This window comes from Chelonia mydas, chromosome 1 (assembly GCF_015237465.2).
Source record: "Chelonia mydas isolate rCheMyd1 chromosome 1, rCheMyd1.pri.v2, whole genome shotgun sequence".
NCBI lineage: Eukaryota > Metazoa > Chordata > Testudines > Cheloniidae > Chelonia > Chelonia mydas.
Window position 1 is genome coordinate 280,228,473 of NC_057849.1, and position 27,984 is coordinate 280,256,456.

At 42.1% G+C, this 27,984-nt stretch overlaps 1 long non-coding RNA gene across 1 annotated transcript; it reads left to right on the forward strand.

Moving 5' to 3' along the window:
- The first annotated feature begins 5,252 nt into the window (after nucleotides 1–5,252).
- On the forward strand, nucleotides 5,253–27,919 carry LOC122466083. Its single transcript, XR_006291319.1, has 3 exons — nucleotides 5,253–5,422; nucleotides 13,086–13,090; nucleotides 27,907–27,919. It is a non-coding gene; the product is annotated as an uncharacterized LOC122466083 (long non-coding RNA).
- The last annotated feature ends 65 nt before the right edge of the window (nucleotides 27,920–27,984 follow it).

Genomic DNA, 27,984 nt, shown 5'->3' on the forward strand with positions numbered 1-27,984 from the left:
AATATGACTGTAACCGGCCATCTGAGAATTCCACCGACGGGCAGAGCTCTCAGCAGTGAAAAGCAGGCAGAGATGGTTCCTGTACCAATGGCATGTGGGGGCATGTGTTGAAGGAAGCAAGAGTGTATCCTGGGCATTCTGGAACACAGTAGTTATCCATTGTGAGGAAGAAGGGCCTTAGGAATGCTAACTAATCTTCTCTCAAATATCTAACCTCCTAATAAAGACATCTCCTGGTGGGCTTGGTGTTACCCTTTCAACAGTTCTTGAAAAGTGACTTACGCAGTTTCATAACTCGGTCTCCAACCTAACCAACACTTGTTGACATATACCAGACCCACTGTCACGATGCCAATATCTGAGATGAATGCAATGCAGACAGCTACCTTCTTCTGCCATTTGAAATGCTCACATCTCACTGATGCTGGCAGACGTTAACTAAGGACGGACAAAATCATAGCTGGAGACCAGAGCAGTTCACTTATGTGTTAGTGTTGCTCAAAAGAGATATAAGTCTTACAAGAATGTATTTAGTGTTTAGACTTTATGACATTCTTATACGTTGCTTGCATGCATTAATCTTAAGTTTTGCCTTCAAACTTTGAAAAGGTTTGTTCTAAAGTTGTGAACTCAGATGGGAAGAGTGTTCTCCCCCGCTCCCGCCACGCCCATCCAGAGGGACTACCAAAATCAGATGGGCCATCAAGGAACATCACAGTACAAAGGATTGGAAATGCTGTGTGCAAGGAAGCTTGTTCTATGGACTTGGAGGCTGAATGAAGGGAATAAAACAGACACATGAAACTTTTCTATCTCTTTGCTATTTGAACTCTCACAGGATCAGAGACACTCAGCTGAAGCCGGAGATCCCCAGGGTTTACCTCTGGGTCCACTCTGAAAGTTATTTTGAATGGACAGATCACTACAACTGTCACTCTTAGCATTTAGATGGTAACTCATTTGTGTGTATGTGTTTGCTTGCTTTAACTTGTAAATAACTCTCATTTCTTTTTCATTGTTAACAAACCTTTAGATAAAAAGAAAAGGAGTACTTGTGGCACCTTAGAGATTAACCAATTTATTTGAGCATAAGCTTTCGTGAGCTACAACTCACTTCATCGGATGCATACTGTGGAAAGTATAGAAGAAGATCTTTTTATATACACAAAACATGAAAAAATGGGTGTTTACCACTACAAAAGGTTTTCTCTCCCCCCACCCCACTCTCCTGCTGGTAATAGCTTATCTATTGATCTAGTGATCACTTTAGATAATCTATTACCAGCAGGAGAGTGGGGTGGGGAGAGAGAAAACTTTTGTAGTGGTAAACACCCATTTTTTCATGCTTTGTGTGTATAAAAAGATCTTCTTCTATACTTTCCACAGTATGCATCCGATGAAGTGAGCTGTAGCTCATGAAAGCTTATGCTCAAATAAATTGGTTAGTCTCTAAGGTGCCACAAGTACTCCTTTTCTTTTTGCGAATACAGACTAACACGGCTGTTACTCTGAAACCTTTAGATAGTTTACTACAGAATTGTCTACAGGCGTAGTCTTTGGTGTAAGATACAGGGTACCAATTGATCTGGGGTAAGCGACTGTCTCTTGGGACTGGGAGCAACCTGAATATTTTGTGATTTTTGGTGAATTGACCATTTATCACTAAGTCCAGCTTGCCTGGGTGGCAAGATAGGCTGGAGAGTCTAAGGGGACTGTCTGTAGTTCCATGATAGGACTGTTATAGTGGTCCAGGAGTTTGCATTTGTTACTGACTTGGTGACATATAATTATAGAACATATACATCCTGCCCTGAGGTAGGCACTAACAGTCATGAACCACTCCAGACAGCATGACACTTACTTCCCCGGTGAGTTCACGCAAGGTTGAGGGGGATGGAGAGAATGAGCCCAGTGGGTTTCCACAGAGGATCATCTCTCTTCATCCCACCGTTCCCTCCCCCTGAGGGCCAGTCTTATTCCTGCTGCTTTCCATTCCGAGCTCCCCATCCAGGGTGATGTTTATGATTCAGTTCCCCACAAACAGATGCAAATTTCCCGTTGGAAGAAAATGCAGCCTGAATCTCTGCAGGGACCCTTTGCTTCTCTTGCTGTCTTTGCCCCCTACTGGATTCAGAGGAAGCAACTCTCAGCAGGGATCATCTAGGAAAAGGAAGGGGCAGAACATTTAAAATATAAATTTAAAAACAAAGTCAGGGGGCCTGATTTTTCAGATGTGCTGAGCACCAGCAGCTCTTATTTACTCCACATGGAGTTGTAAGTGCCCAGAATCACTGAAAACCATGCCCCTACATCTTACTATCCCATCTGTACAGTTGAGGAGAGTATGCAGATGTTTTTAGTTCATCCAGTGTTATTCAATAGGAATGACCCCATGCAGCAGAACAATCCCTTGCTGGACACATGAAATTTTAAGACTTCAGGGGTGTGGACCAAAATTGGTCAGTTATGCACAACGTGATTCTAACTTTATAGAAAGTAAGTCTGTGCACACACAAAGATCTTTTTTAGCTACGCTTTAATATTTGACCATGTTACTTTCAATATATAAGCTTAATTTAGGATATTACCTCTCAGAGGCCATCTGCTTACAATTTAATCTTACACATTAAGCGTAAAAGTAAATTACACACAGCTGGTAAAGTAATTCTTGGTTAATTATTAAGCAGATATTGGAAGACAGAAATGAAGAATTTCCTTTCAGTGATTTTATCTTTCTTTTAAAATCAGGCTACATACCAGTATGTAACTTTTAAAACATTCCCTTTCTTAAAAATGTGTTCATAAAGAATTTTAATCATGTATCAATTCCACAGAGAAAAAAACTCTCTTATCTGAAGCTGAGACCTGTCAAAGCTAGCTTGAGTTAAATCTGAACTCAAATGCAACTGCTCATCACAATGGAATCACACTGTGCGGAAGGAAGCTGGGTTTCAAATCACCACGGGTTTCTACTTCTAACAGATGTTTGTATCTTTCTTCATTAAAAGACATAAAATTGACTTACTGGAAAATAATTAAGTTCAATGAGTTTTGGATTCTAGGGACTTTGGTCTGTCTTTTTCGTTAGCAGTTCCATTTTGAAAGGGAGAGTACCACACTGTAAACAGACTTGAGATCTCTTGTTCCCGTTAAAGGTGAAAGAATTAACTTTGGGGTATTCTGACTCATCTAATATAGGAGTATGGATGGAATTCTGTAACAGTGTGTGTCATTTCTCTCAACATGCCAGGCCCAAGTAGTGGGACACAATGTGTGTCTAACACCCACAATAGAGCATATAAAAATAATTCATGCAGGAAAATTAAAACACAGCTGGATTCCTTCTTGTAGTGTAAATGACTCTTTCAGATTCATAATTCTTTATTTCTAATGCAAAGAATTTTCAGCATTAAAAATGAGGGGATAACAATGTTCTGAGGAATGTTGGGAATAAAATGTCCCTCAAAATGAGTTATAACTGACAGGTGCTGGGGCAGAACTTAATTATTCTGGGTTGTATAAAATGGAACAACTAAATTGTAATACTTTCCCCTAGAGCTGTGATTTTAAATCAAATACCTTTTGGTGATCAACTGTTTGGTTCATATAATTATACACCCAATTTAGTTTTATTTTCTTCCTGTGCCTCTTTCAAAATAAAATTTGAGAAAGCAAGCAAGAGAGAAAGAAGTAGTTTAGCAAATCAGTTATCCCTGAACTAAACTCTTTGCTTTCTGCCATCCCAGAGGTGGTCTGTGTGATTTTAGCGGATGGGAGAGTAAGCAAATTTATGAAGGCACTAAGAAAAATTAATGAATTTGTATTTTTACTAGAGAAAGGAAATACTAAAGTTTTTATGACTTTTACAATGTTTTCCTGAAATCAAAACATACCTTTGATTTATTGCAAAGCTGTTTCAGTGGAATAATATAGCAGTAAAGCAGTGGGTGCATGGTGAATTTAATCTCTCTCAAAATGCTGGATATCCTGCAAAACAGATTCCAGAATGTTCACTCTTTTGAACATGCTCTATTTCAGGAGCAATTCAAAACTTGGGGTGTCCACGCTTCAGCATGAACTTTTATGTCTGACCTCTCACAATCCATAAAATGTACATCAGCGTAACAGTGATATACACCACACCATCTTCAGTATCGAAAGCTCTCCCAAAGGCACTACTGTGCTGTGAGAAGATCAGACAAGTCACAATAAACCAGAACAAGAAGTTGCCTTAAATTCTGCGGTAATTCATAATGCCATTGCATTTACAAATAATATCCACCAGGTGGCAGAAGGAAACAAATTACAGTATAATTTAGCAAAACACTTTCTGATCATAATGAATGGGGAGAAAGACATTAAACTCAGTGACAGGTTTCAGAGTGGTAGCCGTGTTAGTCTGTATCAGCAACCCCCCCCCCCCCAAAAACAAGGAGTACTTGTGGCACCTTAGAGACTAACAAATTTATTTTGGCATAAGCTTTCGTGGGCTAAAGCCCACTTCATTGGATGCATGCAGTGGAAAATACAGTAGGAAGATATATATATACACAGAGAACATGACAAAATGGGTGAAAAACTTTTTATGAAAAGTTTTTATGAAAAAACTTAGTATGCTCTCAACGTTCATATATACAGTGGGCATCTCTGTGTCAGCAGCTAAAACACCATGTCAGTATGAAAAGATCAATAAAGTGGCCATCTACAAGTTAGATGAGCCCTCGGGAGCAATGTAGAATGTTGTTTACTGTTGGAAGATATTGAAGTGGGCTCCTATAAGTATCAGTGGTTATTAATTATATTTTTAATGTTTTACATGTGCTGTATGCAATTATCATGTGTTTGTGAATCTACATGCACACACCTTTTAAAGAAGGCATATATTTCAGATTTGAAATCAGGAAAGCAATTAGACCAGGGGTGGCAAACTACGGCCCATGGGCCGTATTCATCCTGCGAGCTGTTTTAAGCTGGCCCACAAGATCCTGCTGGGGTGCCGGGTCGGGAGCTGCACCAGCCGCTCAGCCACACTCCGGCGCTCCAGCCGGGCCCCTGAGTTGGGGGCTGCACCACATGGCTCGGCCCCGATCCAGCCGGGGCACTGGGTTGAGTGCCGAACCATGCGGCTCAGCCCCACTACAGCACTCCAGCCAGGGCGCTGGATTGGGGGCCGCACCATGTGGCTCAGCCCCACTCTGGCCAGGGTGCAGGGTTGGGGCCCCGGGGGACGCACCATGCAGCTCCCAGAAGCTGCGGCATGGCCCTGCTTCGGCTCCTATGTGCTCCAGTGGCCTCCTCCAGTGCTCTAATGGGACCTGCAGAGGCGGTGCCTGCAGTTGGGGCAGTATGCAGAGATGCCTGGCTGTGCCTCCACGTAGGAGCCGGAGAAGGGACATGCTACTGCTTCCGGGAGCTGCTTGAGGTAAGCGCCGCTCAGAGCCTGCACCCCTGAGCCTCTCCCCATGCCCCAATCCCCTGCCCCAGCCCTGATCCCCTCCCGCTCTCCAAACCCCTCAATCCCAGCCCAGGGCACCCTCTTGCACCCGAAACCTCTCATCCCCAGCCCCACCCCAGAGCCCGCACCCCCAACCGGAGCCCTCATCCCCCCCCCACTCGAACCCCAATTTTGTGAGCATTCATGGCCCGCCATACAATTTCTATTCCCCAATGTGGTCCTTGGGTCAAAATGTTTGCCCACCCCGGAATTAGACCAACGTTTCAAACATGGGTTTTTAAAGTTAAGTCCTTAAATACACAATTTCTACAGGAGCTGTGAGTGCTCAACACCTCTGAATATCAGGCCACTTTTATTTAGATGCCTAAGCAGGGATTGTAGGGAGGAAATCTGTTCTTTCTCTGTGACCGTTCTGAAGTGCTGTCCCAAAGTGATACGTCAATAGAAGACGTATTTAGAACAAATTGATAAATTAAACAGTAATAAGTCACCAGCACCAGATGGTATTCACCCAAGGGTTCTGAAGGAAACTCTGATATGAAATGGCAGACCTACTAACTGTGGCTTGTAACCTAACACTGAAATCAGACTTTGAACCAGATGACTGTAAGGTTGCTAATGTAACGCTAATTTTTAAACAGGGCTTCAGACGTGACCTGGCAATGACAAGCAGGTGAACCTGACTCAGTACCAGCAATGTGGTAGAAACTATAGTAAAGAACAGAATTATCAGATACATAGATGTGATTTCTTGGGGAAGAGTCAATGTGGCTTTTGTAAAGAGAAGTCATGCCTGACCAATCTATCAGAATTCTTTGACAGAGTCAGCAAGCATCTGGACAAGGGTGATACATTTGATACAGTGTACTTGGGTTTTCAGAAATCCTTTGACAAGGTCCCTCACCAGAGGCTCTTAAGGAAACTAAGTAGCCGTATGGAAGGTCCTCTCATGGATCAGTAACCGATTAAAAGATAGGAAACAAAGGGTAAATGGTCAGTTTTCGCAATGAAGAGCGGTAAACAGCTTGGTCCCCTAAGGCCCTGTATAGAGACCAGGTTGTTCAACATATGCATTAATGAACTGGAAAAAAGGAGTAAACCCTGAAGTAGCAAAGTTTACAGATGATACAAAGTTATTCAAGATAGTTAAGTCCAAAGCAGCCTGCAGAGACCTACAGAGGGGTCTCAGAAAACTGGGTGAGTGGGCAAGAAAATGGCAGATAAAATTCAATGTTGATAAGTTCAAAGTACAATAGAATCTCAGAGTTCTGAACACCAGAGTTCCGAACTGACCAGTCAACCACACACCTCATTTGGAACCGGAAGTACTCAATCAGGGAGCAGCAGACACCAAAAAAAAAAAAAAATACTATACTGTGTTAACCGTGAATTACTAAAAAAAAATAAAGGGAAAGTTTAAAAAAAAAAGATTTGACAAAGTAAGGAAATTGTTTCATTAAATTAAGATGGTTAAAAACATTTTTCTTTTGCATAGTAAAGTTTCAAAGCTGTATTAAGTCAATATTCAGTTGTAAACTTTTGAAAGAAAACACCATAATGTTTTGTTCAGAGTTATGAACAACCTCCATTCCCTGGGTGTTTGTAACTCTGAGATTCTACTGTAATGCACATTAGAAAAAAAATCCCAATGATGCTGGGTTCTAAATCAGCTGTTACCACCCAAGAAAGAGATCTTGGCAAAACCATGGATCGTTCTCTGAAAAATTCAGCTCAATCCACAAAAATGGTCAAAAAGGCTAATAGTATATTAGAAGTGTTAGGGAAGTGATAGAAAATAAGACAAAATATAATGATGTCACTATGTAAATCCATGGTGCAGCCACCTGGAATACTATGTCCCGTTCTTGTCACCCCATCTCCAAAATGGTATACTGGAACTGGAAAATGTTCAGGGAAGCACAACAAAAATGATCAAGGGTACGGAACAGCTGCCATATGAGGAGAGACTAAAAAGATTAGGGCTGTTTCAGGTTAGACAAGAGGTGCCTAAGGGAGGATATGATTGATGTCTATAAAATCGTGAATTGTGTGGAAAAAGTGAATAAAGAAGTGTTATGTAGCCTTCACCACAATACAAAAACCAGTGGGTTACCTGATGAAATTAATAGGCAGCAGGTTTAATACAAACAAGAGGAAATACTTTTTCACACAGTGCAGAATTAACCCTGGAACTCATTGCCATGAGATGTTGTGATGGCCAAAAGTATAACTGGGTTCAAAAAAGAATTAGAATTCATGGAGGATAGGTCCATCAATGACTATTAGCCAAGATGGTCAGGTATGCAACCCAATTTTTGGGGCAACTCTAACTCTCTGACTACCAGAAGTTGGGAGTGGATCATCCCATAATAGCTCTGTTCTGTACACTCTCAGAGACAGGATACTGGGCAAGGTGGGCCATTATCTGATCCAGTGTGGCAGGTCTTATGTTCTTGTTATTAAGGCATGAAACTAGGATCCAGGAAACCTGAATTAAATTCCTGGCTACAACCTCCTGTGTTACCTTGGGCAAGTCACTTAATTGCTATGGGCTAGATTCACAAAGGAACTTAAGAGTGGTGATGCAGATGTTGCCATACCTAACTTATAGACTCCTAGAAAATTGCTGGGATTGAATTAAATGAGTATGGTGCTTAGGTTCCCTATTCAATGAATGGAGGAAGATAAGTGCCTAAAAATGGGATTCACAAAAACCAGCAAGCTAGGTGGCTCACCACCTAAGATAGTCAATGGGTGATGCCCAGGCAAAGGGTATGTCCTAAGCCTCTGCTTGGGATTCTCAGTTGCAAACCCTCTCTTGTGGTTAGATGCCTACACCATTTTTGCAAGAAGCTGGCGAGGAGGAGGTGGGAGCAAGCACTTCTTCATCAGTGAGCTCTGAGCCCACTTACCAGGTTGGTCCCTGCCAGTGAGTTAGGAGGAGGAACATCTACTTTCCCTGGTTCACGCATATGTAAGGGGACTGTTGTCTGCTTACTAAAACTCAGTGGGTGTGTTTTGGTTGGCTAACTCCCAGCACCAAAAGAAAGAGAAGGGTCAATGGGAAATCAGGCCCCTGAGATTGACAGTCCCCAGGAACAATGGAGAGAGGCCAATGCTCCTGGTCAGCCTGATTGACAGCGCGGGCTGGCTAATCAGGAAGTCAGGAGGCCAGGGTCAGACAGAGTGGGGCTGAACTAAGGAGAAAGCAGGGACCCAAGCTGAGCTGGGGAGCAGAGCCATGCCAGCCAGAGGGGCCAGAAAAGTAGCCCAGGAAGCAGGTCAGAGCTGGAAGCAGGGTCACAGAAGCAGCCCTCAGAGCAGACCTGTGCTGGGAGGAGAGCTGCAGCAACCTGAGCCAGAGGGGCCAGAGAAGCAGCCCAGGGAGCTGGAGGCAGAGCAGCAGCAGCAGCCGTGCTGAGACAGAGTGGTGGAGCTGCAGCTCAGGCAGAATGGAGCAGGAGCTGGTGCTGGGGATGGAGCAGACTGGAGCCGGATGGTGAGCAGCTGGGGAGAGTGAGGGGGGACCCTGGGCACCGGGCCCAGCGCAGGGAGACGCCCCCAGCCAAGATGCCCTGTCGGCCAGATTTGGAGGGGGATCAATAACCCTGATGGGGTGGGGGTGACGCTGGGAAGAAGGGTCCAGCCTGAGAGTGTGTGGCCACCACCAGAGCAAATGTCTGACCTGGAGCACCCCTGCAGCACAGCCAAGGCCTGATAAGGAGGCCGGGGACTTGTGAGAAACAATCTGAATTTTCCTTATATGCCAGAGACGCTGGTTGTGATGTCCCCGGGCCACAGAGCGGGATGATGTGTTTTCCTTTAACCTTTCCAGTCCCTGGAAAAATCATAGAGCAGGTCCTCAAGGAATCAATTCTGAAGCATTTAGAGGAGAGGAAAGTGATCAGGAACAGTCAGCATGGATTCACCAAGGGCAAGTCATGCCTGACTAATCTAATTGCCTTCTATGACGAGATAACTCGTTCTGTGGATGAAGGGAAAGCAGTGGACATATTGTTCCTTGACTTTAGCAAAGCTTTTGACACTGTCTCCCATAGTATTCTTGCCAGCAAGTTAAAGAAGTATGGGCTGGATGAATGGACTATAAGGTGGATAGAAAGCTGGCTAGATTGTCAGGCTCAATGGGTAGTGATCAATGGCTCCATGTCTAGTTGGCAGCCCATATCAAGTGGAGTGCCCCAAGGGTCGGTCCTGGGGCCAGTTTTGTTCAATATCTTCATAAATGATCTGGAGGATGGTGTGGGTTGCACCGTCAGCAAGTTTGCAGATGACACTAAACTGGGAGGAGAGGTAGATACGCTGGAGGGTAGGGATAGGATACAGAGGGACCTAGACAAATTGGAGGATTGGGCCAAAAGAAATCTGATGAGCTTCAACAAGGACAAGTGCAGAGTCCTGCACTGAGGACGGAAGAATCCAATGCACCACTACAGACTAGGGACCGAATGGCTAGGCAGCAATTCTGCAGAAAAGGACCTGGGGGTTACAGTGGACGAGAAGCTGGATATGAGTCAACAGTGTGCCCTTGTTGCCAAGAAGGCCAATGGCATTTTGGGATGTATAAGTAGGGGCATTGCCAGCAGATCGAGGAACGTGATCATTCCCCTCTATTCAACACTGGTGAGGCCTCATCTGGAGTACTGTGTCCAGTTTTGGGCCCCACACTACAAGAAGGATGTGGAAAAATTGGAAAGAGTCCAGCGGAGGGCAACAAAAATGATCAGGGGACTGGAACACATGAGTTATGAGGAGAGGCTGAGGGAACTGGGTATGTTTAGTCTACGGAAGAGAAGAATGAGGGGGGATTTGATAGCTGCTTTCAACTACCTGAAAGGGGGTTCCAAAGAGGATGGATCTAGACTGTTCTCAGTGGTAGCAGATGACAGAACGAGGAGTAATGATCTCAAGTTGCAGTGGGGGAGGTTTAGGTTGGATATTAGAAAAATCTTTTTCACAAGGAGGGTGGTGAAACACTGGAATGCGTTACCTAGGGAGGTGGTGGAATCTCCTTTCTTAGAAGTTTTTAAGGTCAGGCTTGACAAAGCTCTGGCTGGGATGATTTAGTTGGGGATTGGTCCTGCTTTGAGCAGGGGGTTGGACTAGATGACCTCCTGAGGTCCCTTCCAACCCTGATATTCTATGATTCTATGATTCCCATTTTTTGCTTATTTTTTTTAAATTGATTACTGTTTAATAAATTGTATTTGCTTTGAACTGTATGTAATGATCAGTGGGTCAGGGAAGCATCCAATGCAGAGAGAGCACCCTGGAGTGGGGAAACCCTAGCCCTTGCCCTAAGTGACCACAACAAGGTTGCAGGTTGAGCTCCCCAGGAATCCTGCACCCAGCCTTGTTGGGGTTACGAGGACTCTGCCACACAGTAGAGTGGAAGGGGAGCCCTCAAGTCAGGCAGGCCTCTGGGAAAGGAAGTGGGAGCGAGGACTCAGATCCTTTCGCTAGCCCACTTCACCGTGGTAGTGTATGAGCCAGGAAAGTTCCCCACAATAGTGGGATCATTCCCCCGCTTACACACAGCACTGGGAATTAAGCTTCCAGATGCCTAGATCAAGAAAGCAGTGCACATGCTCAGAGACAGAAACATAGGTGCCCAGGAAACTTTTACTGCAAAAATGTAAGTGCTGAGCAAATGTGGCCAACTAGAGGGTTCGGTGGCAGCTGAGCAGGGGCTGAGCAGGGGCTTTTTGCATCCCAGTGGGGCCGGATTCTGGGACTTAGGTGCCTTAAGTGGCAGTTAGGTGCCTCAGTCCTTTCATGAATCCAGCCCTCTGTGCCTTAGGCCTGGTCTACACTAGGGGGGGATTGATTTAAGTTACGCAACTTCAGCTATGTGAATAACGTAGCTGAAGTCAACATACTTAGATCTACTTACCGTGGTGTGTTCACTGCGGTAGAAGTCCATTTTGCATTCCTCTAGTGGAACAAAGTGGATTTAAAACTTTCTGGATGGCATTAAACCAGAGTATCAGTCTCTACACCATTCTCTCCTGTCTTCTCTCCTCTAGGGGCTGTATTGAGGATGGAGCAGGCCACGGCTGGAGTCTGTTGATCCTTAGGCTACCATAATATAGAGATGCCCTTAGGTTGCTCTTAATTATACGGGGAGTTGGACTGGTTCCCAGCTGTCCCTGGTATATGTGGGAGGTGGCATGGAAAGTCAATTAATGCCCCTTTCTTCCCTGAACCAGGTCCAAAGACTGCATTTGTGCAAATGGAGAGGCTTCCTAAATGTTTCTAACAGATTAAATTAATCAATAGAGAATAGTTTTAAATAAGACTACAAATCTGAGAAGCTGAATGAAATGATTTAGTGTTCATTTATTTCTATGTTCATACAGTTTTTGGCCTTTAGTGGGTGTCATGAAGACTGGAAGCATTTGGGGCTCAAGTAGAGATAGGAGAAATTTTAGTGGCCAAACCTCTCTCTCTCTCTCTCTCTCTTTTTTTTTTTTTTGGTACAACACACAGATTTGGTGACATCCAAACTTTTCATGAGTTTGTGTTGGTTTCACTGAATTGCTCATGTCAACCATTCCCTCCACCCCAATTTTTTGTTTTGAAAAAGTCAAAATGAAACATTTCAGTTTTGGGTTTAAAATGACTTTTTGATATTTCCTTCGACTTTATTGTCAAAACTAATAATAATAATAATAATAATTAATAATAAATGCTTGATATCAAAACACAAGTTTTAATTTTGGGTTGAACAACGTTTGTTCAATCCAAAAGAAAGTTTTTGTTTTTGTTTTTTGTTTTTGTTTTGTTTTTACTTTTCAATCTGCCAGTCATTTTTGGTTTGACTCAAAATTATTTTTCCCAATTTTTCAGAATTGCCAACAAACCAAAAAATCGGTTATTCACCCATGTCTAGGCTCAAGCCCTTTGTCGAGAACTCTATTCTAGTTGCATGAAAAGTCTTCAGGCAACTGACTACAGTCTGCAGGATGCACCATAAGATTAGCGCTTTGTGCATGATTTTAGTATGGCAGATGATATCATAGGAAATAACTGAGGAGATAAATATTTCAGGGGATTATTGCCTTTCACGATTGCATCTGATTGAAGAAATAAAGTGCCTTGAAGACCTCCTTACATATCACCGAAGTATTAAAAATGTAAAGTTTCCCCATAGCTTTTTTACATTTTGAAAATATTTCAGCTTAAAAATAAATGTTGTTCTGATCAGCAAGTAGTCTCAGCTCCAGCTCATAAACCTTATGGAGAAGTAAGCTTGTACTAAAATATTTTCAACCATTTTATAGAGTCAGGCCTTAGTCAGAGCTCTGTAATCCTGGAAACATTATCACTTATAATTAGACCTCTCACCCTTTGCATGAAATATTGAAACAAAGATTCTTCTTAAGTGTCTTTGAGTGGTTCTCCGTGTAGAGATGAAAGATTCCATAGCATTTTTCATTTTCTTCCCTTATACACCCAGACTGAGATTTTGAAAGGAGTCTAGGGTAGCAGTTCTCAGACTTTTCCATACTGAGACCACTTTTGCTATAATGTATTTCCATCCACCCAAATTCTCCTCTTTTCGATCCAGGCTCTATTTAGGGCCCTTCCGCCCATTGACCAATATGAGAAGAGCAAGTGGTCAATACCCCCTGATCCCTGTTTGTGATCCCCAGGTTAAATCTTCTAGACGGCTTTGAAAATCTCATCCTTACACCTTCTGTTAGTTTATTCCACACTCCCATCATTTATTCATCCATTTTCTAATGTACTCATGACTATCACCATGGTATATGGAAATTAATCTCACCCTCTGTTCCCTCAGCATGAAAATTATATTCATTTACACCACTACTTACAACACCTCAGAATTTGATCTGTGACATACAGGAAAACAGCCATGTTAGAAAAGGATTAATTATTTAAATCACCAAGTTAAACAAGACTTAATAAGGGCTATCTTTGTCACCCTTCACCATTTCTCAAAGCCCGGGTGTAGGTATATTTTACTAAGTGGGCCAAACTATCACAAATTAGTTTCCTGCTAAACATTGATCTTCTTAGAGAGATCCCATTTTTTTTTAAGGTTAGACTAGCATTTTCCTAGGTTTTTTGGTACCTATCTCTCCCCAGCTAGAGGAGCTGTTGCAGCAGCTGCTGGGGAACCTGTGTCTGAATTTATGAATACCAGGGGCAATTGCTTAAAAATAAAATTCACTTCCAGTGCCCAATAGCACAGGTGTGATGGGAACAGACACTTTTCAAATTACCGTTTGAGGTTTTCGTTAGGAAGTTGAGTGAAAGAAATAAACTAGAATGATACAAAAGCAGCATGAACTAAAAACTGGTTAAATTGTACGTCTAAAAATGTAAGTGTAAATGGAGAATCATCATTGCATGGGTGTGCCTCTAGCTGGGATCTAGCTCGCTCAAATAACAATAGCAGGGAAGCCACAGCAGCACAGGATAGCCGCTTGAGTACACACCCAGGGTCCCGGGCAGGTTTGTATCCCATGTTGCTGTGGATTCAGCCTTCCCACTCTCTTCCGCTATTTCCTTATACTCTTTGTGACCCAGTGTGCCTAGGGCAGCCCTCACTGGAAATGCCAAGCTTAGGGCAGGCTGCAAAAGGGAGAGCAGATGCTCCCAAGACTGGTGGTTAACACTGACGTAGATTCACCAGCCAGTCACCAACTGAGCTCCTGATCCCCACACTGGTTATCAAGAAGCAAAAAAAGAAATCAACAGCCCCCTTATTGCAGTGGTTCAGCATCAAAGGTCAAGATGACACACTGCATCTTTTAGAAATAAACATGAAAATCTAATGAATGCAGGCATGAATGGAATTAAGAGTGAAAAAAAAAAAACTTTCCAGACACTTTGATGAGTTTAGTACTTGAGAAACAGAGGATAAGTTCTATAAGAACTTAAGTGATCTGGTCATGGTCTTGCAAATCTTCACAAGCTTTTTTCTCCGTATTTTCCAAGTTCTTCATTTAGGGCCCAAGCCAAAACTCCATGCTGCTTAGCATCTGTGCAACGTGCCTCAGGTGGCATGTGACCAGGATTCATCACAAAATTTGGTCTACTTCCCATTGATTTCACTGAGCTTAAAATTAGGGCCCTAGTGGTGGGAGGATTTAGCCATGTGTGGTGTCTGACTGACAACTCTCAGAATTCTCCTTCTTACATCCCATATTTTGGGGATTGTTTATCCAATGGTGTTAGGGCAGCCACATCTGTTCATGCATTTAAATTAAAGTTAAAGACCTTTCTTTTTTGATCCATTTTTAGTGTTTTCCTAATTTATATGCATCACCCAGGTCTGGAATAGTTTATTTAATGCAGTTTGGCCTCTTTTATCTGTCACTGATATTTTTTATGTGTTTCGTTTGACAGCACTTTAAGATGTGATGTGCATGAAAACAGCTTTATAAATAAAGATTGATTACTCAGTAACATTTGCCCAATAAACTATGATCTTCACAAAAGGCTGTGGAAATATTGCATACTTTTTTTAAATGATAGCATTACGTACCTGGCAACTATGCTGATTTAGTGGATTCTGTAGCAGCTATTCTCTTCTGATACCGTGCATGTGGCTTTTGAATTTTGAAGTAACTGAAACTCTGGGCAGGGATGGTGTCTGTAGCCTCTATTTCCCAGAAGCTGGGAATAAGCGACAGGGAATGGATCACTTGATGATTACCTGTTTGGTTCATTCTCTCTGAGGCACCTGGCATAGGCCACTGTCAGAAGACAGGATACTGGGCTGGATGGACCTTTGGTCTGATCCAGTATGGCCATTCTTATGTTCTTCTGTTCTGCAGGCAAAAATTTTGCTTAAAAGCTTTTTGTTAGTTTGTTTTTTTTCCCCAGGGGCGGGGACAGAGCAGGGGAAAAAATCTTTTCTTTTCTTTTGTTTCTTTTTAAATTAATCATTCTGCTACTGCTGGTACTAATCAGCTTGTTTGATATCAAGCTAAACAGAACAGTAGGAGGGAGAACTTTCTCTCTGATTGAACGAATCATCTGAGGAGAGTCAGTGGGAACCAATGGGACTTATGTAGGAACAGTAGCAAGAGGATTTCAAAGCTGTTGTAACAGTGTGCAAAATGTTTTTGGCAGTTGGGGAAAGTAGTGCGGAGAAGGGGAGAAGGGGATGAGCTGTGAGGGGGGTAAAGAAAGAAAGAAAGGTATGTAGGAAATGAAGATGGGGTGGGTTTACTCCTGGCCTTGAAGTGTAAATAAAGTCCTCTATCTGCAACAAGTTCAACAGTGAAAGGTAGTACAATCTCGTCCCCACTGGGAGACCCACAGACTGAAAAGGGGGTGACATTGGCCAGAGACAGGGCAATGAGGCAATATATTTCTTCACTTCATCCCAACTATAAGCTCTTATGAAGCCTGCAGTTAGTGTGACCAAATAGCAAGTGTGAAAAATCGGGATATGGGGTGAGGGGCAACAGGCACCTATACAAGACAAAGCCCTGAATATCGAGACTGTCCCTATAAAAGTGGGCCATCAGGTCACCCCACTTGCAGCAAAAGAAAAACTTTCCACCTTGATGGAGAGTTGTGATGGAAATAACATGTGCATTCCCTAACGGGAAAACAACTTGACTCAACACATTCAGCCGGCAAATTAGACTGAAAATGAATAGCAATAAGACAGAAATCATGGCCTTTAATATTGCCTCACCATCACCAGTACGGATACAGGATTATGTTCTCACCAATGTAGAAACATTCACATACTTGGGCAGCACCATCAGCCAGGATGGTGGAACAAGCCAAGACATCTGGAACAGAATCAATAAAGCCAGGAACACCTTCAGGAGCTTAAATACAGTTTGGAAATTGTCAAAATGCAACACCAAAACCAAACTCAGGGTTTATCAGAGCTACGTACTTTCAACACTGAATGCTGGGGAATGAGAAAGTATGACATGTACAAACTGTCTTAATTCCATACCCATGCCTCAGAAAAATCCTTTGTATCTTTTGGTCCAGAACAATCTCAAACCAAGATCTATTGACACAGTGCAGCCAAGAGGATATGAGGACCATCATTGCCAGGAGGCGCTGGAGATGGATTGACCATGTGCTTCGGATGGAAACTGATTCCATCACCAGAGTAGCACTAAGATGGACACCTGAAGGCAAGCGAAAATGAGGCTGCCTGAAAACAACATGGTGAAGAGCTGTGGAAGCCAAGCTGAAAACCCTGGGGCACAGCTGAACCATTGAAAAACTTGCCAGAAACAGACAGGAGTGAAGGAGCTTCGTTGCTGCCCTAAATGCCAGAGGCATAATGGGAACACGATGATGATGGTCCCTAGCTGGTGAATCATGGTAACGCATAACAGGCCTGACTGGAGCAAGGGGTGAGTCTGGCACAACAAGGTGCCAGCAGATCTTGAGGAGGAAGAGAATAGGAAATAAAGGTGACATTTCATCTATCTCTTCCTAGTCCCATCAGTGGCTTTCCCCACTCCTCTGTCTCTGTACTGCTGGGTCAACCCTTCCCAAATGATAGTGTTTGTTGCACCAGCTCCATGTCAGGTGGATCCCCTCAAACACAGCATCCTCTGCACAGTGGAACCACATGAAAGTTTGGGCAAAAAGGAGTTTTGCTCCTGCAACCTGTTTGATTTGAATGCATAGTTGTGAGACTGCTAAAATTATGCAAACATAAATCTAGCCAGGGTATTATCATTTATTTTTATTCTAAATGAAACTGGTAGAACTGCCATTAGTTAAGGCTGTATGACGCTTCCCATAATAGGACTCTGCATTCTGTTTATATAACTTTAGACACTTTAACCATTTAGGTGAAAATTTTCCAGGGTGCTTGTCTGGCTCAGGCCCAATGTTTAATTTTATTAATGATTCATTATTATTATTATTTATTTATTCAGCAAAACAGATTCAGAAGTTTCTGAGAATGAGATTAAGGAAAATAAATTGTTTTACCCATATTAAAAAATTTTTATAACCACTTTATTAAGCACAGACTTGTCAGAGTTTGGCAACTAAATTTTCTGAAGATTCCATCCGCAATGAGCATGCTCCAGCCAGGGCTAAAAGGGCTGTGGGTCTCGGTAGTACTGGCTTCAGGAAATGAGAGCAGAGTGACTATATTTCTTGTGCTCTCTCTTTCTGGTGATCAGGCAGCATGGAGGAGGAAGCTGCCTGACATGAATTCAGATGCAATAAAACCTGCATTTGGTGGGAAGTAAGGAAGGAATGGTGGAGGGAGTAGATTGGAAGAAGTTTGGAGGAGGTGGGTGGAGAATGGGAGCTGGAGAAGGGAGACTGGCACTGGCTCGTCAAGGAGATGAAGAGGGGGCAGTGAGATGAGGAGTCTGGAGATGGAGACTGTGACAATGGTTATGGGAAAGATAGGGACTTGGGTGGGAAGGTTCAAAGGGGAGACTAGGTCTTAATGAGCAAAGAGACATTGTTTGGGATGAAAGCCCCAAGCACCCAGATTGGAACTCACTAGGTGAAGAGACTGGGATTGGGATAAGAAGTTAGAGAGATGGAGAGTGAGGAGAGACTCGGACAAGGGACCTGTGGTTTGAACAGAGTCAGAACTGGGACAAGGACAGCCTGGAGGGACAGAAGCATAAGGGGTCAGGAGGGTCGGTGTCCATTAGAGCACACTTCCCCTGAGAGCCTGGAATGGACACCAAGATCCCACAGGATTGTTGTAAAAAAATTAATGAATGTCTGTGAAGCACTCAGCAGCTGTAATGATGAGCACCACAGTAACTCCCATAAGGAAATGAATAATTCTGTATCCAGAGTAAGGTTTGAATATTGTGGAATAAACAAGGGCTGGGACCACACATTGAACAGGGAAGAGAACACAAAATATTGAATAACTGCTCATTAAGTGAGCCCCACCCATCCTGTGCACTGAATGAGGCAGGAGTGGAAAAAAATACCATGTGATCATATAATTAAAGACTGTATCATAATGCATCCGCACAGGCACCTGAGTTAAAGTTGCATCAGCAACCTAAACTCTGGCATTTCCTAGATTCTGAGTTTCAATTTTGTATCCTTAACCTTCTTTAATGTGTGTGTGTGTGTGTGTGTGTGTGTCTAGCACCAGGGGTAAGAATGGCACTTTACTAACAGTTCATACCTGAAAAAGTTTATAATCTATATAGACCACATTTAGATATAGGAAAGACAAGGGAAGGGGAAGATAAAACTTCACTCTGATTAAATGCTAAATAATAACAGTAATAATTAATTAATTAATAATGGCCTCTGTCTTTCTCCTTGTCTCCAGCTAGTTCCAGTTATGAAACAATGGCCCAGATTCTCTGCTGGTGGAAATGGGTGAATCTGCACTGAAATCAAAAGAGCTCCAGTCATTTACACCAGTGGAGGATGTGACACCATATGTCTTGTCTTTCCTCATTGTTCTGTTTTCAATTCGTCTCTTTCATATCTTGGCAGTAATATATCACCTAATGCTGTTGGTGGGACACTGTGTGATCCAACCCCTGGCGGCAACATAATATTGAATCATCTGATGCTTGGTCTTTTGTGTATAAGACATTTTTTTTATTTTGACACTAGACCTGCTTTAGTTTGGGCATAATTTAATTTGACAGAATCTGGAGTGGAAGAAGTTAATGTGACAGTTCTCGGGGCACCCAAGTCTATGCGTTACCCTGTTACACCTGCCTCCAGCAAGAGGGAGTCTGCCATGAGGTAACTGGATCAGCTCCCTGACACTCTCAGCCTTTCAGTCACTCAAGCTTTCTCCTCTGTGTCACAGTTACTAATTAGATATGTGAGAAAACAGCTTATCAGACAGAAGAAGATTACAGAGTTCAAAGACTGCAATAAAAGACTAGTGGACATGACAGACAATGCACATGAAAAGGACAAATCAAACTTTTCCAGCCAGGTTAATGTGCCCATTGAAGTGCTTGTCTTGCCGTTCATACATACACCCAGACAAAACAGGCCCGAACCAGATTATTTGAATCTGGGTCTGGACCTGAATTTTCACCAAATGTTGGGAGTGCTGGGATGTATGAGGGGTTTGACCTAACCAAATGTGTATCTTTTTTTTTCATTTGTCACTTGAAGTCATGAAAAACATGGAGAAAATAATGAAATATAAAAACTGGGCTCAAGAATAAAACACTTTATCAAATAAATAACATGTCAGACCTTACAGTCCACTGACTGTTTGTAGAGAATGTTAATAGCATCACCTAGGCTACCGTTACTCCCACCAGAAGTCAGATTTTTTTTACAAATACGATCTTTCAGCTATTGCATTAACCTTATACTCCCACACACCAAACTGGAGCTTAAAGGTCACCTTTAATGTGTCCTGTGTTTTCAAAATGGCTATAATTCCAACCTGAAGATTATTTTGTCCAGTAAACCCATTTACTAATCCTGAACTTTAATTCCTTCTTGTTATAATTTATCTTTATTAGAATATTTCTGTTATAATTTAAAGCATTGAGTTTTTATTACTAAATGTTACTATTTCTTATTATCTTTTCTATTGTCTTCCTGCTTCTTCAGTGCACAATGATAAAACCTCTTGATTGGGAAAGGAAGAGGTTTTCTAATGAGTCTAGCACATTCAATAATAGTAGCTGTGAGTAACCACTCTGTACTTTGTAATACTGTATCTTCATGTGTATAACATGAGGAGATGTCAGTGAAATGTAGAAAAAATGACTGTTATATGCCCCAGTACCATTCGTGGTTATACACAACAGCAGGGCATTGTGTACGCCTCGTTAGAGCTGCAAATTTTCTTGAAGGAAATGTTTTCCAGCGACAAATGAAGATTTAGCAACACCAAATGTTTTGTGACCTCATGTCAATTTCACTGAATAGTTAGTTTAAGGGGAAAAAAAAAACCCTGAAAATTCAAAAACACCCTAAATCTTTTGTTTTGACATTGTTAAAACAAACCTTTTTGACGTTTCTGTTTGAAATGACATTTTTTTTTCCAAAATTTGCTTTAATTTAATTATTTAAGAATCCAAAAACATTTAACAATGGTAGCAATTAAAATGAAAAGATTTTGGCTTTTGTTGAAACAAAACATTAAATTCAACTGGAAACATTTTTTTTTCAAATTTTCAACCAAAACTTTTCACTATCTGAATGTTCCTCATTTTCTGGGTGCTCAGCATGAGGCACCTGGGGTCAGATATTTGAAGTGCTGAGCGCTCACAGCTGCAAGTGAAGTCTATGAGAGCTGTGCTTTGAGCATATACAATGTTATAAAAATGCAAGGTACCCTAACAAATCAAGCCCAAATGTCTCAAGTTGGGTACCTTAATTACACAAGGAAATTTAATTCTAGCCTTTCCTAACTCTGAGTGCTTGATTTTGCAGCCTTAACTTACTTTTAACACAGAATTTTGTGTATAACATATATTATTAATATTTAAGCCATGTACTGCATAAATAGCTGTATTATTTGTTAATTGATGTTAGCATGCATCAGGGATATGCATACTCGTCATTACTGCTCCATTTCTTGTTTTGCTTGGTTTGCTCTAGAGCTAATCTAGCAAGTTTTGAAAAAGGAAAGCATATTCACGTATCTGTGTCTCTAGGCAGCTTGAATTCTCCAGTAAGTAGTTAATAAATTGTTCAGAATATTTGACTAATTTTGTTGGTTTAATTTTTGCTTCTCTTCCTTCAGGGACTCAAGATGTGTTGAACTGATACAGGAGTTTGACCCTTTTAAGCACTGATTCCTTTTCAAGGAGTTTCAGCTAAAAATCCAAGTCAATTTGAGAGTTAGCTATGCAAGTAATAACACTTTAATTTGTGGCTCTGATGAACCCGTAAGTAATCAGTAAGGGGATGATTTTGACTAAGTGAATAAGAGTTTAAAAAAAAATCCTTGAAGCCAATCCAGCTGTTGTCCATTTGGAGAGGGTACTACCCCAGAGCTATGCAACCTCCTACCTCAAAGACACCCATTTTAATAGAATGCTGCCATACAAGTCTTTGTGGTTTAATCTCTGGTTTAATTTAGTGATGAAGGGTCCGATCCACCTCCTGTTCACGTTGATGGACAGACTCCAAATGAGTTCAGTGGGAGTCAGAGCAGGCATTGGCTTGGGCTAAGCATAGTGTGGAAAGGCTTGCTTTTTCACACAGATCCTACAATGCATAGTAGCCCTGATCCACAGGGTTATTCCACTCAGACGTCTCTTGAACAAAGACAAACATGGCAATTTTGGGATTTGTATCATTAACTTGTACCCCAGCCCTTGCGCCAGACAGTGTCTCAAATGATCCCTTCGAGGGGAAACTCTTATATAAGCTTAAAGACAGGCATTGCTCATGGAAGTCTCTTTGTTGTTGTTTTTTAGTCTGGTAAATTAACAGGTGCCATGGTGCTGAGGTCTGTATTAGAATACATAGAACATACACCTCTGGCATTGTGGACACTGCCTCCCAAAAGCACAATTCCTACAAGGGATTCTCTTACATTGGGGAAAGATTAATTGACTGTATCCCTTTGTGAGGTGCAGAATACTCTGCTAGCACATGGATGAGTAGAGTCATGGCTCCAGTGATACCCTCTCTACTCCCTCCCCGCCAACTGCTCTTGTGGGGTTGATTGGCCCCCCAAGCATCCAGAGCTGCAGCATGGCCATATAAGGGAGGAAGCCATGCTCCCTTTATTCCCCTGAAAGGCTGTGTTAAGGCTAGGCATAGTGTAGATAAAATTGTGCACAACGTAGGGCAAGGATGAGAATACAAATCTATTTCCACATAAGCTCTAATCCATCCAGATCTGCACTGACTTCTAAGCAATTGTAAGCCAGGGCACCAACCCATGACACTAGCCTGCCTCCATTCGTAGGTACTATTCAGGCCTTGTCTAGAACAGGAAAAAAAGTGGGTCTTTAATGCTAGCTGCTAGTATGAAATGATGTGACTAACACAACAATTTTAAAGCATTTCAGCCGAACTGACTCTACAGCTGTATTTCTTTTGATGTCATTTTTATTGACTTCCTGCTTCTGTAGTTCTTATCCACTATTTTGCATTTCTACATAGTCCAGTCCCGGCACTGCACTTATGTGGCACTTCGCAGCAATTACGTTGCCTTTCTTTAATGACTGAATGTGTTCCTTCCGTGGTGCATGCAACACTAAAGCCTGTCTAGATTGGGAAAAGACATGTTCAAAAAACATACTTACAAATTTTAAACACCACTTGGCCCTAGTGTAGTTAAAATGTGCACGCTGGCTCAACCCAGGATATAAGGGAAAGCAATCTTTGGCCCCCTGCCTGCGTAATGATCACTTTGCAGATGTTCCTGTACAGACGTCATTTGAAGCTGGGTGTGCTTGTCACTGTTAGAAGACTAACAGTCGCCATCCAAGTTTGAAAAAATTGGCCCAAGTGTCCTGCCCAAAGTTAGTTTTCAAATATACTCAGCAGAATATATAGAGTGAAGTGTTGCAACCTTTGCCTTGTGAATTACATATTGGCTTTGTGTCTTTGCACACCAGAAAGGAATAAAGGTGGGGTCAGTGGATCCACCACTTTGCCGATCTACCAATCATTTCCCCCACCTTACTGAGGAGATGTAAAAGCTCCATCATTCCGACTGCAGTCCTGTGGTTGAAGTGTCAGTTACTAAGTGGTTCTTCTGCATGGGTTGCGCTTGCTGCCTCCCAGTCCCTTGGAAAACCCCAGTGTACAGACGTCCTGTTATTCAAAAAATATGCTGGACTAAGGAATTTCCCCAATATAAGAGAAGTGGGCATCATTTTAAACTCTAATGGACAATTCTGCTCTTACTGTGACGGTCGCACACCAACACACCAACTTTATCTGTAATGTACTTGCTTGGACTTATATACAGTCTAAGGCCAAATATTGTTGTTTGAGTGTACTCCTTTATTCATAGTGGGCCGGATCCTCTGCCGCTGAAGCCCATGGGAGTTTTGCCAATGGAAATGAGATCAGACTCGTAGACTATGAGTCAGATTCTCCTCCTCCCTACACTTCACGTAGTCATTTACACCAGGGCAAGTCATTTACATCAGTATGGTGATATGATTGACACCTGCTTTGCCCTCATGTTGCATTGCCGTGGCAATCTGTCTCTCTCTTTATGTTTATAATGAAAGTCCTGGAGCTAAAAAAGCCGCACTTATTTTATTCATAGCCTACACTTGAATACATAACCTTTTGTTTCCCTTTGTATGGACTTAATGATTGATCATTTTTCTTCTCAAACCCGAGCTTGCTGCTGTGGGTTTGTTATCAAATTGGTTGATACCCTTTTCTAGTACAAAGAGGCTCAGATGACAAACTGCCCTGCCTGACATCATTAATAAAAGTAACCAAGCTGAAGATTTCTTTTACCGGAAATCTGCCAAACACAGAAGCTAGAGAGGTGGAAATGATGGCTGGGGAGTTACTTTTAAAAGACCAAAGTACATTCCACATAATAATGCGTCATATTCCCAAGCCTTGTTATGACCCCTTTGCACCACTGACGTGTTTTAAAGGGGTCATCAGCCAGCCTGTGTAGGAGAATTCCCTGCTGGTTCCTCTCTGTTGCTGCCAGCACCTCTGCTCTCCACCCCCTAGCATAGGGAGACTCTAGGGCAGTGGTGGGCAACATGTGGCCCATCAGGGCAAGCCACTGGCGGGCTGCCAGACCATTTGTTTACATTTTCACAGCTGCCCACAGCTCCCAGTGGCTGGGAACGGCAAACCGCAGCCATTTGGAGCTGCGGGCGGCCTTACAAATGTAAACAAATGGTCTGGCGGCCCACCAGCAGCTTGCCCTGATGGGCTGCATGTGGCCCACGGGCTGCAGGTTGCCCACCACTGCTCTAGGGCCGGTGTCAGGGCATAGTGGAACACCACTCTTCTATTCCAGTCCTCTCCTGACCAGCAGCAGCTCTAAGTGGGATTGACGATGGTGAATCAGGGAACTGGAACTCTGGTGCGGAAGTGAATCTGCCTCAACGGCTCTGATTGAACTGACATACAAAATGTCCTACCCCTGTGTTAGTACTGGGCACAGTGCATCCTTTCAGAGGTGGGAAATGAAATTATCTCCTGCACTGCAGTCATGAAATAACTTTTAGCAGCCCCTGAAGAAAATAAAGTAATGCAGGAATGAGATGGAGCTTCAGTGACACCATATTTCAAATGCAAGTCAGCCTCCTGGTGGAAGTACGTACAAACATGCCAGGACAGAATTTTTATCAACCTTAAAACTACTGTACAGTGATTAACTGAGTAGGTGGTGAGCCACCAGCTTGGATGAGGTCATTAATCAATACAGCAGAGTATATGTCACACACATTACTTCAAAAAAAGAAAAGGAGGACTTGTGGCACCTTAGAGACTAACAAATTTATTTGAGCATAAGCTTTCATGAGCTACAGTTCAACCCAAACCCTTGGATTTTAAGAACAATGAAAAAAACCATTCAGTTCTTGAAAAGAAGAATTTTAATAGAAGTAACAATAAAAAGAATCACCTCTGTAAAATCAGGATGGTAAATACCTTACAGGGTAATTAGATTCAAAACATAGAGAATCCCTCTAGGCAAACCTTAAGTTACAAAAGACACACAGACAGGAATATCCATTCTATTCAGCACAGCTTATTTTCTCAGCCATTTAAAGAAATCACAATCTAACGCGTATCTAGCTAGATTACTTACTGAATTCTAAGACTCCATTCCTGTTCTGTCCCCAGCAAAAGCAAAAAAACCTCCAACTATTTCCAGTTGGAAACCTGCTTTCCAGCAGCCCAAAGGAAAAAAAATCCTTTTCAAATCTGTGCTCCTTGTTAAAAAAAAAAAGTCAAAATCCTACTTTCCACTTCCTTCTCTGATCTCAAGATGCAGGACTGCAGGAAGCAATTGACAAAATGCTGCCTTGGGACAATGGGGAAACAGCTGCTCACCATCACCAGGAAAGTTTATGTTATTGGAATCATAGGGCCTGAGTCTGCTCTCACATCAGCGTATATCAGATGTAATTCCAGTGATGTCATTGAAGCTGTGTGCATGACAAACTGATGTAAAGAAGAGGAGAATAAGGCCTGTAACATGTGAGGAGGAAGCATTAACACACACTTATATATATTCTTTAGAAATGTTACTTTCAGTCTAGAATGTATGTTAATAAAAGTATTTTTGTAATTTGTCCATAGGACATAGTGGCACATTGTTCAAAGTCTAACAGGGGTTAGCAGTCAGGACTCCTGGATCTTTCTAGCTATGCCACTAACTCAGTGTATTTCAATGGTGCTGGGCAACACTTCATCTATTTTTCCTCAGTTTCACCGTCTGTACAATGGATCTAGTAATGCTTTCCAAAGGACTTGCCTCATAGTCAGCCCTATCCTGTAGACTTTACTTGGGCACAATTCCTACTGAAGTCAATCGAACTTTCTGTAGATCATGGACTGCAGGATTGGGTGTAGGGTCTGTAAGGCTTAATTCATCTATGTCTGTAAAATGCTTTGAGATCCTCAAATAAAAGGGGATGTATTATATAAGCACTAAGCTTTATGATTGTAAAGTAATACAATAATTTCCCACACAGAGTTTCATCAAGTTAATTCAATTAAGTGTCAAATGCAGACCTGGTGTAAGTGAATGCAATGCCATTTCAGGCAATAGAAAAAATAAATTAAAAAAATTAAATTAAGATAAATACTCCCCCTTCCTCCTCCCACAGGTTTTGCAGCAGCCATCAAACAAGCAGCTATTTTTCATGTTGGTTGCATTGTATATATTATTTATGTCAATAATATTTTTTAACGTTGGATATGTCAAACTAATACCCAGTTAGCAGATATTAGACTAGAGAGAATTGGTCAGAACTGCAGAACAACAGAGGGGCTAGGCACAAGTTAAAAACATAGAATTAAAACTTACTTATCCCAAATGGAACGTGTGTGCCAGTCAGGCAGTTTGTTGGGTGGTTGGCCATTACTCACAGTCCTCTGTTTGTGACATAAAACTACAGATGAGCAAAGCTGCAAGATTTAGATCTGGATCTAAATTCAGATTCCAAACACACTCATCAACTTCCCCCAGATTTAAGGGGGGTGGGGTAATAACCAGATATTTGATCTGGGCTTTAATTCTAAAGAACTCCAGCTCTTCCAGAACTCCTCCAGTGCTCCAGTAGGTCTTAGAACATACCATTTTTTCCACTGCAAGTGTAGCAGCATTTTACAGAGTTGTTGACAGAAGCTATACAGAAAGTGGACATGCTTTAACTTCAATTCTTTTCTCAAAGTGCTTGTCATTCCCATTTTGAACCTGGTGAAACTGTCTTAAATTCAGGTGAATGAAAGTTTATCTGCATCCCGGGAATTTTATGAAATATTTCTGCTGAAAAAATAAAAATAAAGAAAAGATCAGTTGCAGATCTATTGGCTCTTGCCACCATTTGTTTTATATATTCAATTCACTGCATTTACAATTGCTTTTCGTAAAAACCTTGATCTCAGCAGAACAATGGAGTTTTGTCTGTTTCTGGTAGAGTTGGTGGAGGAGTTTAAAAAATGTGAATATTTTCATGAATAAAAAGGACAAATTGATTTATTATAATGCATGGGGTCATGTTACTCACTCATGAGATTTTGGACATTATCAGGTATTCACAGAAATGGTTGCAAATCTCAGTAGTTTCCCAAATAGCTAGAGACGTGACATCCACCATGTCGGCTGACACCAGTGATTCAACTGGGGACCTCCAGAGCTGAAAGCATAAACTGGAACTAAAAAAAACAAGCTCTGTTGGATCAGGCAGAGAGGGGAACAAGTAACACACATCAGAAATGCCATACTGGATCAGACCCAAGGTCCATCTAATCCAGTATCCCATATCTGGTAGCAGCCAGCACAAGAGGCTTCAGAGATAAGTGTAAAACCCTGCAGTAGTCAGAAGGGGGATAATCTACCTCCCTACATGAGATCTCATCGTGATCTCTGATAGTTAGAGTTTGGCTGAAACATGGAGTTTAATATTCCTCTGTGATGCTTTCTTGGGGTGCCCAGGACTATGAGTCACCTTGTTCCCCCCCACCCTATACCTCCAGTGAGAGGAAGATTTACTTGTGCTTCACTGGGAGTCAGCTCCCTGACACCACCAGCCTGCTAGTCATGTAATCTCCTCAGGGCTCTGCCAGCCCTTACTTTTTCCTACAGGTTAACAATCAGCGCCCTTCAATCACTGAGCCCGCTTGGAGTGTTCCCTTGCAGTGTCCAGCCCTTAACCACTAGGCACTCACAGAAATTACCAGTTAAGCTGTTCCCAAGGGAACAGCTTGTTTGAGTCAACTGAGGATCACCTACAATATAACGTCACAGCACTATTTATAGTGAAAATAATCTTACATTTATTATCAAAGGGTAACATTTAAGAGATAGTGAGGAGGGATAACAATGGAAACAGAAGTGGTTACATATAAAAAACTATAGCAGGCATCTTAGAATTTAAGCTTAACTTTAACAG